Source organism: Oncorhynchus keta, chromosome 20, assembly GCF_023373465.1.
Source record: "Oncorhynchus keta strain PuntledgeMale-10-30-2019 chromosome 20, Oket_V2, whole genome shotgun sequence".
Lineage (NCBI taxonomy): Eukaryota > Metazoa > Chordata > Actinopteri > Salmoniformes > Salmonidae > Oncorhynchus > Oncorhynchus keta.
In genome coordinates, this window is record NC_068440.1 from 27,883,692 (window position 1) to 27,898,529 (window position 14,838).

Sequence of the window (14,838 nt, forward strand, 5' to 3'; positions counted from 1 at the left end):
TTGATGTCACTTGTTAAATCCACTTCAATCAGTGTAGATTAAGGGGAAGACACAGGTTAAAGAAGGTTTTTTAAGCCTTGAGACAAGGACTGTGTATGTGAGCCATTCAGAGGGTGAATGGGCAAGACAAAATATTTAAGTGCCTTTGAACAAGGTATGGTAGTAGGTGCCAGGTGCACCGGTTTGAGTGTCAAGAACTGCAACGCTGCTGGATTTTTCACGCTCAACAGTTTCTCATGTGTATCAAGAATGGTCCACCAACCAAAGGACATCCAGCCAACTTGACACAACTGTGGGAAGCATTGGAGTCAACAAGTGGCAGCATCTCTGTGGACCACTTGACACCTTGTAGACTCCATGCTCCGACGAATTGAGGCTGTTCTGAAGGCAAAAGGGGAGGGTGCAACTCAATATTAGGAAGATGATCTTAATGTGTTATACACTCAGTGTACAGGACACCTGTGTCATCTTGGGCTGTTTTATTGTAGATAAGTGTGTCTGATCAGTCACAGTAGTTTAGGGTGAAGGGGTGCATCTTAACAAAGAACACAGAATAGGTGACACAAATGTGGTGGCTGCCACCTTTTGCTGCGAGGTGGCGCTACAAAGGGCAGGAGGTGTCATTCATGTCATGCAAAGGAAGAAATTTGTTTTGTTGAGTAAACAAATCTTGAATTGAGGCTCAGTAAAGCACACTAAATCACTGTAGGGAAATGTGTGTGCTTGGGAAAAACCCTCATTTGAACAGTATGGGTTATTTCCCAAAAGAGAAAGTCCCAAAGAAACTGCTTGTCAAGAGTAAAAAGTATGTGTGCCCACTTCGCACCATCTTATACAAGTAGTACAGGTTCTCACTTCTCTCTTACACAAACACTTTGAGGGTATAATCGCCATCACTCTGCACACTGCCCTATCCCACCTGGATAAGAGGAAAACCTATGTAAGAACTCTGTTACTTGACTATAGCTCAGCATTCAACACCATAGTAACCTCCAAGCTCATCATTAAGCTCGAGGCCCTGGGTTTGAACCCTCCCTGTGCAACTGGGTCCTGGACTTCTTGACGGGACGCCCCCAGCTGGTGAAGGTAGGAAACATCACCACCACTCCGCTGATCCTCAACACTGGGGCCCCACAAGGGTGCGTCCTCAGGGTCCTGTACTCCTTGTTCACCCATGACTGTGTGGCCAAGCACGCCTCCAACTCAATCATCAAGTTTGAAGACGACAAACAGTAGTAGGCTTGATTACCAACGATGACGAGACAGCCTACAGGGAGGAGGTGAGGGCTCTGGGAGTGTGGTGCCTGGAAAACAACCTCTCACTCAATGTCAACAAAACAAAGGAGATGATCGTGGACTTCAGGAAACAGCAGAGGGTGTACCACCATCGACGGGACCACAGTGGAGAAGGTGGAAAGCTTCAAGTTCCTTGGTGTACACATCACTGACAAACTGAAATGGACCACACACACAGAAAGTGTGGTAAAGAAGGCGCAAAAGAGCCTCTTCAACCTCAGGTGGCTAAAGAAATTTGGCTTGTCACCTAAAACCCTCAAACTTTTACAGATGCACAATTGAAAGCATCCTGTCAGGCTGTATCACTGCCTGGTACGGCAAAGGCTCTCCAGAGGGTGGTGAGGTCTGCCCAACGCATCACCGGGGGCAAACTACCTGCCCTCCAGGACACCTACAGCACCCAATGTCACAGGAAGGCCAAAAAGATCATCAAGGACCTCAACCACCCGAGCCACTGCCTGTTCACCCCGCTATCATCCAGAATGAGAGGTCAGAACAGGTGCATCAACGCTGGGACCGAGACTGAAAAACAGCTTTTATCTCAAGGCCATCAGACTGTTAAACAGTCATCACTAACACATTAGAGGCTGCTGCCTATAGGCATAGTCTAGAAATCAATGGCCCCTTTAAGGAATGGAACACTAGTCACTTTACTAGTCACATTACTCATCTCATATGTATATACTGTATTCTATACTATTCTACTGTATCTTAGTCCATTCCGCTCATCCACATGTATATAGTCTTAATTCATTCCTACTTAGATTTGTGTCTATTGGATATATGTTGTGTAACTTGTTAGATATTACTGCACTGTCAGAGCTAAAGTGCAAGCATTTCGCTACACCAGCAATAACATCTGCTAATCACGTGTATGACCAATAAAATTTGATTTGATTTATGATTCTGACGGGAGTGGTCACCTCTTCGTCACTGACAATCCCTGTAGGGGCACTTTCACAATGGGTTATAGGCCACAGGTCACATGTTACACAAACCGGGAAGTGTTAACCAGGAAGTGTTAACACAGGTGAGAGGAGAGCATGCGGTTCTTACCGTCTCACTCGAACGCACTTTATCACATTTGTACTGTAATCAAATGTAGCCCTAATGGAAAGCTGTATTTTATACCCTGCAATAGACCTAAATGGGAACATCACCCACAACAAAACCTTTTTTTACGAGGACACGTCAAGAACTGCTATCAACCTGTGCAAGATGGGAATTGCTACAATCACAAGAATGTCCCTTCGGGTTAATAAAGATGCTTTTAAAAATTTCAGATGAGTCCCCATTATGAATAGCTAAACTTCCTTGCTGGGCTGGCCCCAAGGGGCCAGGGTTCCGGTCTAGAAGCACAGATTGTACGGCTCCTACAGTTTTGCTTCAGTACTGCAGTTTAACTGACACCCCACCCAGAAAGACAATTTCCATACTGTAGATGGCCACATTTGTTTATTATTTAACTAGGCAAGTCAGTTCAGAACAAATTCATATTTACAATGGCGGCCTATACCGGCCAAATCCGGACGACGCTTGGGCCAATTGTGCACCACCATATGGGACTCCCAATCACAGCTGGTTGCGATACAGCCTGTATTCAAACCAGGGTGTCTGTAGTGACGCCTCTAGCACAGATGCAATGCCTTAGAGGGGAGCCCTAGAGAAGTCAGATTTTAAAAGTCCTAATAACACACTTTAGTCATGACTTAGTGCACAAAACACCCATTCAATTATTCAAATAATTGACGCTGAGGACCAAAAAAAAAATGTATCACTCACAACGAAGATATTAACATTTTATATTCATCCAAACAATGTCATGTTTTTGGATGACGTCGCCGCTGGTTGCGCTGCTCCCTGTGCGCTAATAGTAATACATTTATTTTATTCTGCGCTTTTCATTCAAGAGAATCTCAAAGACCCTGTAAAAACAAACAAATGGTCTTGGTCTTCCACAGATAATGTGTTGTTCAGACAGGCAGTTCAGGAAGGCTGGGCAGTAGTTTACGAGGAGGGAGCTTCGATGGCACAGAGAGGGAGCCGTGTCAGTCAGTTACTTAGACAAGCCCAGAGATCTTCACCAGGCACCTGGTCTGTTGTCTCCTCCTCCTCTGTAGTAGGTAGGCGGGTGATGTTTGGCAGCTATAAGCGCCAGAAAGATCACCACACATAGGCAGTAGTCAAGAAACAGTTCCCTATGAGGTGAGCCCTCTCAAATTTAAAATGTTTAATGTCACATGCACAAGTCCACATCGTTGATGCAACCAGCAATAAAAAAAGAAGCTTATGCTGTATTGATGCGTCTTTCAAATGATTGAATAACCAGCTACCTAACCACCTAGCCAAGCCGAAAACAAACTGTCGTAGTCCAGCAACTCCATTGGACAAAACCACCCAATATCAAGAAAATTCAAGAAGTCACAAAAACAAATAATTGCTTAAAAATGCAATCAAAATACTTAAAACAACAAAATATTTACAAATCTACAGGAGCCCTCTGCATAGTCTTCCTCACCGCACCACTGCAGCAACGGAATACTGATCAATATACATTTATGCGAAGACTTTACGAGAACAGATTACCTTGAAAACAACGGTCGGATATGTTGCACGCAGTCTCCAGTTCTTAAATTATTTCAATATTTCGCCGTACCACCTGGAATTGTCTACGTTTTTTACCACGTCACTGCCGGTTGAGTGCCATTTCCTCTTTTTACTCGCGAGTCATTGGACCAAAAGGCATCCCAGCTTCAGCATTCATTCACACAGCAAGCCATGGAGTAATACTTCCTTCAATTTGTGCTGGATTTAATTCACTGCAGTTTTCATCTCAAACGTGTAAGCGATTGTTGTATTCAATTTCCTATTTAGGCATATCCAAATGTTTACTTTCTGAATTGCAGCGACACAGTTCTCGCCTCGTCTCTTGCTCGCGGCATTAATTAATTTGCAACATATCCATTTCGATATAGTTACTAGTGGGTGGGACTATGTTAACTGCTTGGATCATCTTTCAAACAAGTCCAAATGACGGAGGTCAATTTGTGTAATGATTAATCTGTTCTATTTGCAAGGAATATTTCCAAACATTTAACGTTTATCTGAACATTCTCTTCGCAATGGATCAAATTGTCACCCTCATCAGAATTAATTTCACAGTTGTTGCTTAATTTAGTTTAGCGCTTAATTTAGTGCTTAATATATATGACATGCCAATACAAGCGAAAGTTATTTGTAGAAAGCCTAAAGACAAATGGGGATAGCCTGAATTTGTAAAACGCAAATTCCAACAAGCAATTTGGACCATACGGTGTGCGCTGCCCCTATTGGAATATTCTCAATGGTATGAATGAACATTCCTGCTGCGCTGAGTTGCTCCTTGTGGTTCCGAGGTAGACTTTGAGAGAGATGTGAAAGACGAGCAGTGGTGGCGGTAAAAGATGACCTTCGCTGTCAGTTGCGGTATTAATGACCTCGTCGGAACTAGGAACTGACATTTCAGACTGGATATAGTTCCCTTGTTCCGAATAGCACATTAAATAGTCCCGTAATTAATGTGTAGCGTTAATTAGCATTCTCAGATAACACATTGGTTGATTTTGGTTCGTCAGTGCCTTGTTCACATGCTAGTCGGAAGTCGAACATTTCCGACTTGTACGTGTGGCGTTAAACTAATCAGCAAGTCAAATTTCCGCGTTTCCTAGTTCAGACTGGCGTATGAATGCAGCGTAGGTCTGAAAAATCAGTAACACCTTAGTCACTTCTTGGACTTTTCATTGAGACATGTCTAGTGCGGAAATATCCCACGTAACCTAAAAGCAAATTGATGCTTGATCTGTATGTGGTCGGAGGCTCCGTATGGAGGGTGTGATGCATTTGCGAAGCCTCCGGAGGCACACAGGCCAAATTGAGTTCTGTACGGCATCGCAGTGCGCCTCTCAAATTTTGTAACAATGCTGAGTGCTTCATGTAGCTCCGCATTGACCTGATTGGTTGACGGTAGGTCCAGTATAAACACATACTTACTACCTTGACAACCTCCTTCATAACAGTTCTGCGAAGCACAATAAGTATGAATGCCCTAACTTGTGTAGAGACCGTATCGCAGTAAATGCTGTAAGGTCACTGCAGAAGTCCGATTGACCATGCAGAGCCTTTTATGCAGCTATTCCCAAACTCGATCCTTGGGACCCAACTGGGTGCAAGTTTTGGGGTTTTGCCAGCTGATTCAAATAAAGTAATCATCAAGCTTTGATTATTTGAATCGGCTGTGTAGTGCTAGGGCAAAAACCAAAACGTGCACCCCTCCCCAGGACCGAGTTTGGGAAACACTGGCCTAATGACTCATTTCTCTTGACAGAACACCCACTAAAATGCTGCTAAATTGGAATATCCTTCTGATTGGTGTTTCCTTGACTAATGTAGGCCTATAGACTAGTCATTCTAACTCTGAGCTCTAAATAAGTAACTGTCCAGTGAAAATCTCACTTAAAAGTTCATAATCTGTTAACTCGTAGCCAAATAATGTTGTTGACTTGTCCTTTACTTGTGTTGGTGGCCAAAAGCATAAATTATATAAAAACCCCACCTCAAGCTTGAATCTCAAGCAGGCTGTTTAAAAAAGTGATTGCCTGTTTCCTCCATACAGTTGCTTTCAGTATTCACATCTCTTAACTTTTTCCACATTTTGTTGTTACAGCCTGAATTTAAAATGGATACAATGTAGCTTTCTTTTCACTGGCATACACATAAACCCCATCATTTAAAATGGGAATTATGGTTTTTGAAATGTTTACAAATGACTTAACACTGAAATATCTTGAGTAAATAAGCAATATGGCAAACCTAAATAAGTTCAGAAACAAGTCAGAGTAAGCTGCATGGACATCATCTCTGTACCCCTCACATAAAAATGATCTGTAAGGTCCCTCAGTCAAGCTGTGAATTTCAAACTGTTTCAATCACCAATTCCTTGCAAAAAAAGGAACATATTGGTAGATGGGTAATAAAATTAAAGCAGACATTGAATATCCCTTTGAGCATGCTGATGTTTTTCATTACACTTTGGATGGTGTATCAATACACTTAGTCACTACTCAGATACATGTGTCCTTCCTGACTGTTGCCAGAGAGGAAGGAAACCAACTCAGGGATTTCAGCATGAGGCCAATGGTGACTTTAAAACAGAGTATAATGGCTGTGATAGGAGAGAAGCTGAAGTTGTTGGATATTGGTGGAAACTGGAACACGCTGTCGATCCAGAACATCCCAAACATGCTCAATGGGTGACATGTCTGAATATGCAGGCCATTTTCAGCTCTTAGACGTATTGTGTACAAATGCTTGTAACAAGGGACAGTGCGTTTGGCGGATGAATAGCACGACAATGGGACTCAGGATCTCGTCACGTTATCTCTGTACGTTCAAATTGCCATCGATAAAATGACATTGTGTTCGTTGTCCGTAGCATATGCCTGCACATACCATAACCCCACCGCCACAATGGGGAACTCTGTTCACAACATTGACATCAGCAAACCGCTCGCCCACACAACGCCATACACGCTGTCTGCCATCTGCCCAATACAGTTGAAACCGGGATTCATCTGTGAAGAGCACACTTCTCCAGCTTGCCAGTGCCCATCGAAGGTGAGAATTTTCTCACTGAAGTCTGTTACAATGCCGAACTGAAGTCTGGTCAAGACCCTGGTGAGGACGATGAGCTTCGCTGAGACTGTCAGAAACAGTTTGTGCAGAAATTCTTTGGTTGTGCAAACCCACAGTTTCATCAGCTGTCTGGGTGGCTGGTCTCAGATGATCCCGCAGGTGAAGATGCCGGATGTGCTATTGTCCCCAGTACATGGTGCACCTGTGCAATGATAATGCTGTTTAATCAGCTTCTTGATATACCACACCTGTCAGGAGGATTGATTATCTTGGCAAAGGAGAAATGCTCACTAATAGGGATGTAAACAAATTAGTGCACAACATTTGAGAGAAATGTGCTTTTTGTGCATATGGAACATTTCTGGGATCTTTTATTTCAGCTCATGAAACATGGGACCAACACTTTTTACATTATATTTTCGTTCAGTGTACTTGAACAACTATGGCAAGACCTGAATGGTTGTCTAGCAATGATCAACATCCAATTGGACAGAGCTTAAAGAATTTTGAAAAGTATGGGCAAATGTTGCACAATCCAGGTGTGGATATATGCATATGTCACACGTCACTACTTCACCGGAGAGGCATTTGAACGTTAACATTTTTAAAAAATCTATATATTTTTTGTTAGAAATGCCTTCTGGAACATGTGAACTTACAAGTTTGTCATTAAGGCACATGAATGCCATCTGTAAATATGAATACATTTGTTAAATTAGGAGCCTAGTTGGTTTAGCCATGGAAAAAGTCAGGAACCTTCCCACGAGCCATGATTGGCTGAGATAATGGATAGGCTGGACATGCCAAGAGAAGATCTTGGATTGGTCTGCCTTGTAGCATGCTTCTGTCTAGAATATGAGCTATGCTCAATATGTATAGGTATAATTCACTGTATCACAATTCAAGTGGGTCAGAAGTTTACATACACTAAGTTGACTGTGCCTTTAAACAGCTTGGAAAATTACGGAATATTATGTCATGGCTTTAGAAGCTTCTGATAGGCTAATTGACATCATTTGAATCAACTGGAGGTGTACCTGTGGGTGTATTTCAAGGCCTACCTGCAAACTCAGTGCCTCTTTGCTTGACATCATGGGAAAATCAAAAGAAATCAGCCAAGACCTCAGAAAAAAATGTGTTCATCTGTACAAACAATAGTACGCAAGTATAAACACCATGGGACCACGCAGCCGTAATAATACCGCTCAGGAAGTAGATGCCTTCTGTCTCCTAGAGATGAACGAACTTTGGTGTGAAAAGTGCAAATCAATCCCAGAACAACAGCAAAGGACCTTGTGAAGATGCTGGAAGAAATGGGTACAAAAGTATCTATATCCACAGTAAAATTAGTCCTATGTCGACATAACCTGAAATGCCGCTCGGCAAGAAAGAAGCCAATGCATCAAAACCGCCATAATAAAGGCAGTCTATGGTTTGAAACTGCACATAGGGACAATTATTGTAATTTTTGGAGAAATATCCTCTGGTCTGATGAAACAAAACTAGAACTGTTTGGCCATAATGACCATTGTTATGTTTGGAGGAAAAAGGGGGAGGCTTGCACGCTGAAGAACACCATCCCAACCGTGAAGCATCATGTGGCAGCATCATGTTGTGGGGGTGCTTTGCTGCAGGAGGGACTGGTGCACTTCACAAAATAGATAGCATCACGAGGTAGGAAAATTATGTGGATATATTGAAGCAACATCTCAAATCAGTCGGGATGTTAAAGCTTGGTCGCAAATGGTTCTTCCATGTTCAAATAAAACATTTTTGTCACATACACATGGTTAGCAGATGTTAATGTGAGTGTAGCAAAATGCTTGTGCTTCTAGTTCTGACAACGCTGTAATAACCAACGAGTAATCTAACCTAACAATTCCAAAATGACTACCTTATACACACAAGTGTAAAGGGATAAAGAATATGTACATAAAGATATATGAATGAGTGATGGTACAGAACGGCATAGGCAAGATGGAGTAGATGGTATAGAGTACAGTGTATACATATGAGATGAGTAATGTAGGGTATGTAAACAAAGGGGTATAGTGTAAAGTGGCTAGTGATACATGTATTACATAAAGATGCAGTAGATGATATAGAGTACAGTATATACATATGAGATGAGTAATGTAGTGTATGTAAACATATTAAGTAGCATTGTTTAAAGTGGCTAGTGATATATTTTTACATGAATTTCCATAATTAAAGTGGCTGGAGTTGAGTCAGTGTGTTGGCAGCAGCCACTCAATGTTAGTGGTGGCTGTTTAACAGTCTGATGGCCTTGAGATACAAGCTGTTTTTCAGTCTCTCGGTCCTTGCTTTGATGCACCTGTACTGACCTCACCTTCTGGATGATAACGGGGTGAACAGGCAGTGGCTCGGGTGGTTGTTGTCCTTGATGATCTTTATGGCCTTCCTGTGACATCGGGTGGTGTAGGTGTCCTGGAGGGCAGGTAGTTTGCTCCGGTGATGCGTTGTGCAGACTTCACTAACCTCTGGAGAGCCTTACAGTTGTGGGCGGAGCAGTTGCCGTACCAGTCGGTAATACAGCCCGACAGGATGCTCTCGATTTTGCATCTGTAGAAGTTTGTGAGTGCTTTTGGTGACAAGACACATTTCTTCAGCCTCCTGAGGTTGAAGAGGCGCTGCTGCGCCTTCACGACGCCGTCTGTGTGGGTGGACCAATTCAGTTTGTCCGTGATGTGTACACCTCGGAACTTAAAACTTACTATCCTCTCCACTACCATCCCGTCGATGTGGATAGGGGCGTGCCCCCTCTGCTGTTTCCTGAAGTCTACAATCATGTCTTTTGTTTTGTTGACATTGAGTGTAAGGTTATTTTCCTGACACCACACTCCGAGGGCCCTCACCTCCTCCCTGTAGGCTGTCTCGTCGTTGTTGGTAATCAAGCCTACCACTGTAGTGTCGTCTGCAAACTTGATGATTGAGTTGGAGGCGTGCATGGCCACGCAGTCGTGGGTGAACAGGGAGTACAGGAGAGGGCTCAGTACGCACCCTTGTGGGGCCCCAGTGTTGAGGATCTGCGGGGTGGAGATGTTGTTACCTACCCTCACCACCTGGGGGAGGCCCATCAGGAAGTCCAGTACCCAGTTGCACAGGATGGGGTCGAGACCCAGGGCCTCGAGCTTGGTGACGAGTTTTGATGGTACTATGTTGACAATGACCGCAGGCATACTTCCAAAGTTGTGGCAAAATGGCTTAAGGACAACAAAGTCAATGGCCTTCACAAAGCTCTGACCTCAATCCCATAGAAAATTTGTGGGCAGAACTGAAAAAGCATGTGCGAGCAAGGAGGCCTACAAACCTGACTCAGTTACACCAGTTCTGTCAGGTGGACTGGGCCAAAATTCAGTTGACTAACCGGTTAGCCAATGTGCGGGAGCACTGGTTGGTTGGGCCAATTGAGGTAGTACGTACATGAATGTATAGTTAAAGTGACTATGCATATATGAAAAACGGAGAGTAGCAGCAGCGTAAAAGAGGGGTTTGGGGGGAGGCACACAATGCAAATAGTCCGGGCAACCATTTGATTACCTGTTCAGGAGTCTTATGGGCTGGGGGTAAAAACTGTTGAGAAGCCTTTTTGTCCTAGACTTGGCACTCCGGTACCGCTTGCCATGCGGTAGTAGAGAGAACAGTCTATGACTAGGGTGACTGTGGTCTTTGACAATTTTTAGGGCTTTCCTCTGACACCTTCTGGTGTAGAGGTCCTAGATGGCAGGTAGTTTAGCCCCATGGATGTACTGGGCCGTATGCAAAACCCTCTGTAGCGCCTAACGGTCGGAGGCCGAGCAATTGCCATACCAGGCAGTGATGTCACCGGTCAGGATGCTCTCAATGTTGCAGCTGTAGAACCTTTTGAGGACCTCAGGACACCTTGCCAAATCTTTTTCGTTCCTTGAGGGGGAATAGGCTTTGTCATGCCCTCTTCACGACTGTCTTGGTGTGTTTGGACCATTCTAGTTTGGTGATGTGGACACCAAGGAACTTGAAGCTCTCAACCTGCTCCACTACATCCCCATCGATGAGAATGGGGGCATGTTCTGTGCTCCTTTTCCTGTAGGCCACAATCATCTCCTTAGTCTTGGTTACGTTGAGGGATAGGTTGTTATTCTGGCACCACCCGGCCAGGTCTCTGACCTCCCTATAGGCTGTCTCGTCGTTGTCGATGATCAGGCCTACTACTGTTGTGTTGTCTGCAAACTTAATGATGGTGTTGGAGTCATGCCTGGCCATTCAGTTGTGGGTGAACAGGGAGTACAGGAGGGGACTGAGCACACACCCCAGGGGAGCTCCAGTGTTGAGGATCAGCGTGGCAGATGTGTTGCTACCTACCCTCACCACCTGGGGGCGGCAGTCAGGAAGTCCAGGATCCAGTTGCAGAGGGAGGTGTTTAGTCCCAGGTTCCTTAGCTTAGTGATGAGCTTTGAGGGTACTCTGGTGTTGAATGCTGAGCTGGAGTCAATGAATAGCATTCTCACATAGGTGTTCCTTTTGTCCAGGTGGGAAGGGGCAGTGTGGAGTGCAATAGAGATTGCATCATCTGTGGATCTGTTTGTGCGGTATGCAAATTGGAGTGGGTCTAGATGTTCTGGGATAATGGTGTTGATGTGAGCCATTACCAGCCTTTGAAAGCACTTCATGGCTATGGACGTCTTTGCTACGGGTCTGTAGTCCATTTAGGCAGGTTGCTTTTGTGTTGGTCGGCACAGGGACAATGGTGGTCTCCTTGAAACATGTTGGTATTACAGACTCAATCAGGGACATGTTGAAAATGTCAGTGAAGACACCTGCCAGTTGGTCAGCACATGCCCGGAGCACACGTCATGGTAATCCGTCTGGCCCCGCAGCCTTGTGTATGTTGACCTGTTTAAAGGTCATACTCACGTCAGCTACGGAGAGCGTGATCACACAGTCGTCCAGAACAGCTGATGCTCTCATGCATGCCTCAGTTTTGCTCGAAGCAAGCATAGAAGTGATTTAGCTCATCTGGTAGGCTCGTGTCACTGGGCAGCTCGCCACTGTGCTTCCATTTGTAGTCTAATAGTTTGCAAGCCCTGCCACATCCGACAAACTTTGGAGCCGTTGAAGTATGTTAGCCCTGTATTGACGCGCTGCTTGTTTGATGGTTTGTCGCAGGGCATAGCAGGATTTCTTGTAAGCTTCCGGGTTAGAGTCCCGCACCTTGAAAGCAGCAGCTCTACCCTTTAGCTCAGTGCGAATGTTGCCTTTAATCTATGGCTTCTGGTTGGGGTATGTACGTACAGTCACTGTGGGGACGACATTCTCGATGCACTTATTGATAAAGCCAGTGACTGATGTGGTGTATTCCTCAATGTCATCGGAACAATCCCGGAACATGTTCCAGTCGGTGATAGCGAAACAATCCTGTAGTTTAGCATCTGCTTTATCTGACCACTTTTTTATAGACCGAGTCACTGGTGTAGCCTGCTTTAATTTGAGCTTGTAAGCAGGAATTAGGAGGATAGAGTTGTGGTCAAATTGACCAAATGGAGCTTTGTATGCGTCTCTGTGTGTGGAGTACAGGTGATCTATAATTCTTTCCCCTCTGGTTGCACATTTAACATGTTGATAGAAATTTGGTAGAACTGATTTAAGTTTCCTTGCATTAAAGTCTCCAGCCACTAGGAGCGCCGACTCTGCTTTGCTTATTACCTTATACAGCTGACTGAGTGTGATCTTAGTGCCAGCATCTGTTTGTGGTGGTAAATAAACAGCCACGAAAAGTATAGCTGAGAATTCTCTAAGCAAGTAGTGGGGCCTGCAATGTATCACAATATAATCTACTTCAGGTGAGCAAAATCTAGACTTCCTTAGATTTCGTGCACCAGCTGTTGTTTACAAATATGCACAGACCCCCCCTCGTCTTACCGGAGTGTGCTGTTCTCTCCTGTCGGTGCAGCGTATATCCCGCTAGCTGAATATTCAAGTTGTCATTCAGTCACGATTCCGTGAAGCATAGGATATTACAGTTTTTGATGTCCTGTTGGTAGGATATTCGTGATCGTACCTCATCTAATTTATTGTCCAATGATTGCACGTTGGCGAGTAATATTGACGGTAACGGCAGCTTCCTACTCCCCTTCTGCGGGTCCTGACGAGGCATCCGGCTTTTTGTCCTCTGTACCTGCGTCGCTTCCTCTTGTGAATAACTAGGATGTTGGCCCTACCGGGTGTTTGGAGAATATCATGTGAGTCTTACTTGTTGTTGAAAAAATCATTGTCTAATCTGAGGTGAGTGATCGCTGTCCTGATATCCAGAAGCTCTTTGTCTAATCCGAGGTGAGTGATCGCTGTCCTGATATCCAGAAGCTCTTTGTCTAATCCGAGGTGAGTGATCGCTGTCCTGATATCCAGAAGCTCTTTGTCTAATCCGAGGTGAGTGATCGCTGTCCTGATATCCAGAAGCTCTTTGTCTAATCCGAGGTGAGTGATCGCTGTCCTGATATCCAGAAGCTCTTTGTCTAATCCGAGGTGAGTGATCGCTGTCCTGATATCCAGAAGCTCTTTGTCTAATCCGAGGTGAGTGATCGCTGTCCTGATATCCAGAAGCTCTTTGTCTAATCCGAGGTGAGTGATCGCTGTCCTGATATCCAGAAGCTCTTTGTCTAATCCGAGGTGAGTGATCGCTGTCCTGATATCCAGAAGCTCTTTGTCTAATCCGAGGTGAGTGATCGCTGTCGTGATATCCAGAAGCTCTTTGTCTAATGCGAGGAGAGTGATCGCTGTCCTGATATCCAGAAGCTCTTTGTCTAATCCGAGGTGAGTGATCGCTGTCCTGATATCCAGAAGCTCTTTGTCTAATCCGAGGTGAGTGATCGCTGTCCTGATATCCAGAAGCTCTTTGTCTAATCCGAGGTGAGTGATCGCTGTCCTGATATCCAGAAGCTCTTTGTCTAATCCGAGGTGAGTGATCGCTGTCCTGATATCCAGAAGCTCTTTTCTACCGTAAGATGCAGTTGCAGAAACATTATGTACAAAATAAGTTACAAATAAAAACATAATAGCACAATTGGTTGGGCGCCCGTAAAACTGCTTGCCATTTCTTCGAGCGCCATTTTAGGGTTAGTTGCCTGGTTTGCTAGATTGGCGTGAACTTAATTCAGGTTTAAACGGATGTTTTGCTATTTTGGACGACAAGGCTGCTGATGTCATGCAGCCTGTCGTTTTTATGTTTATATTTTCTCACAACGACAAGTTTGATGTCGGACGACAATAGAGTGTTCATGATGTCACTGCAACAGCTGTCTACAGAAATGTTGATAGGTAGTATAAACCAGAATTTATATCTTTGGTTGTTTAGTACACTACCGTACTCACTCTGTTTAGCACATTGCCTCATGAATCTGTAAAGGGATGGGTGTGGGAGAGTGTGAATAATGCTGAATGAGTGTAGACAAAGAACGCTCCAATAGGTGTACCAAAACATTCAAGGACCATTTTCTCAAAAGTAGGGCTACAAGTTTATCAACTTTCAAAGCAGAATTGCTTTCCTGTTGTTCCTTAACTGTAGTGTATTATATAACATTTTCTAGCTCAATCTCTACTTTTATCCAATGTAAAAAAACACAATTTAAAATATTGTCACATAAGATTGAGTCGGTCAGTCACAAATGAGCAATAAATTCTAAAAACGTGTTGCCAATTTGTCATTAAGGGGTATTGTGATTTTAGATGGAGGGGGAGGGGTGGTATATTTATAACATTTTTACTTCAGACTGTAACACAACAAAATGTGGAATAAGTCAAGGGGAATTAATACTTTCTGAATGCACTATATTATAAGGTGACGGGTTGGCTCATTGGATGAGCTGGCCAATCAGC

General features: G+C 44.1%; 1 protein-coding gene and 1 long non-coding RNA gene across 2 annotated transcripts in view; one reads left to right on the forward strand and one right to left on the reverse strand.

Annotated features, from left to right (window-relative positions):
* Positions 1-2,729: 2,729 nt before the first annotated feature.
* Positions 2,730-6,998, reverse strand: LOC127909938 (uncharacterized). Its single transcript, XR_008073071.1, has 2 exons — positions 3,883-6,998; positions 2,730-3,441 (listed from the first exon to the last, which is right to left on the reverse strand). It is a non-coding gene; the product is annotated as an uncharacterized LOC127909938 (long non-coding RNA).
* The window catches only part of LOC118399588 (oxysterol-binding protein-related protein 3-like), a 46,754-nt gene continuing 35,914 nt past the window's right edge, over positions 3,999-14,838 (forward strand). Inside the window, exon 1 of the mRNA XM_052472538.1 lies at positions 3,999-4,137. The gene's annotated coding sequence lies outside the window, so the exon portion shown is untranslated. The remainder of the gene's footprint in view (positions 4,138-14,838) is intronic.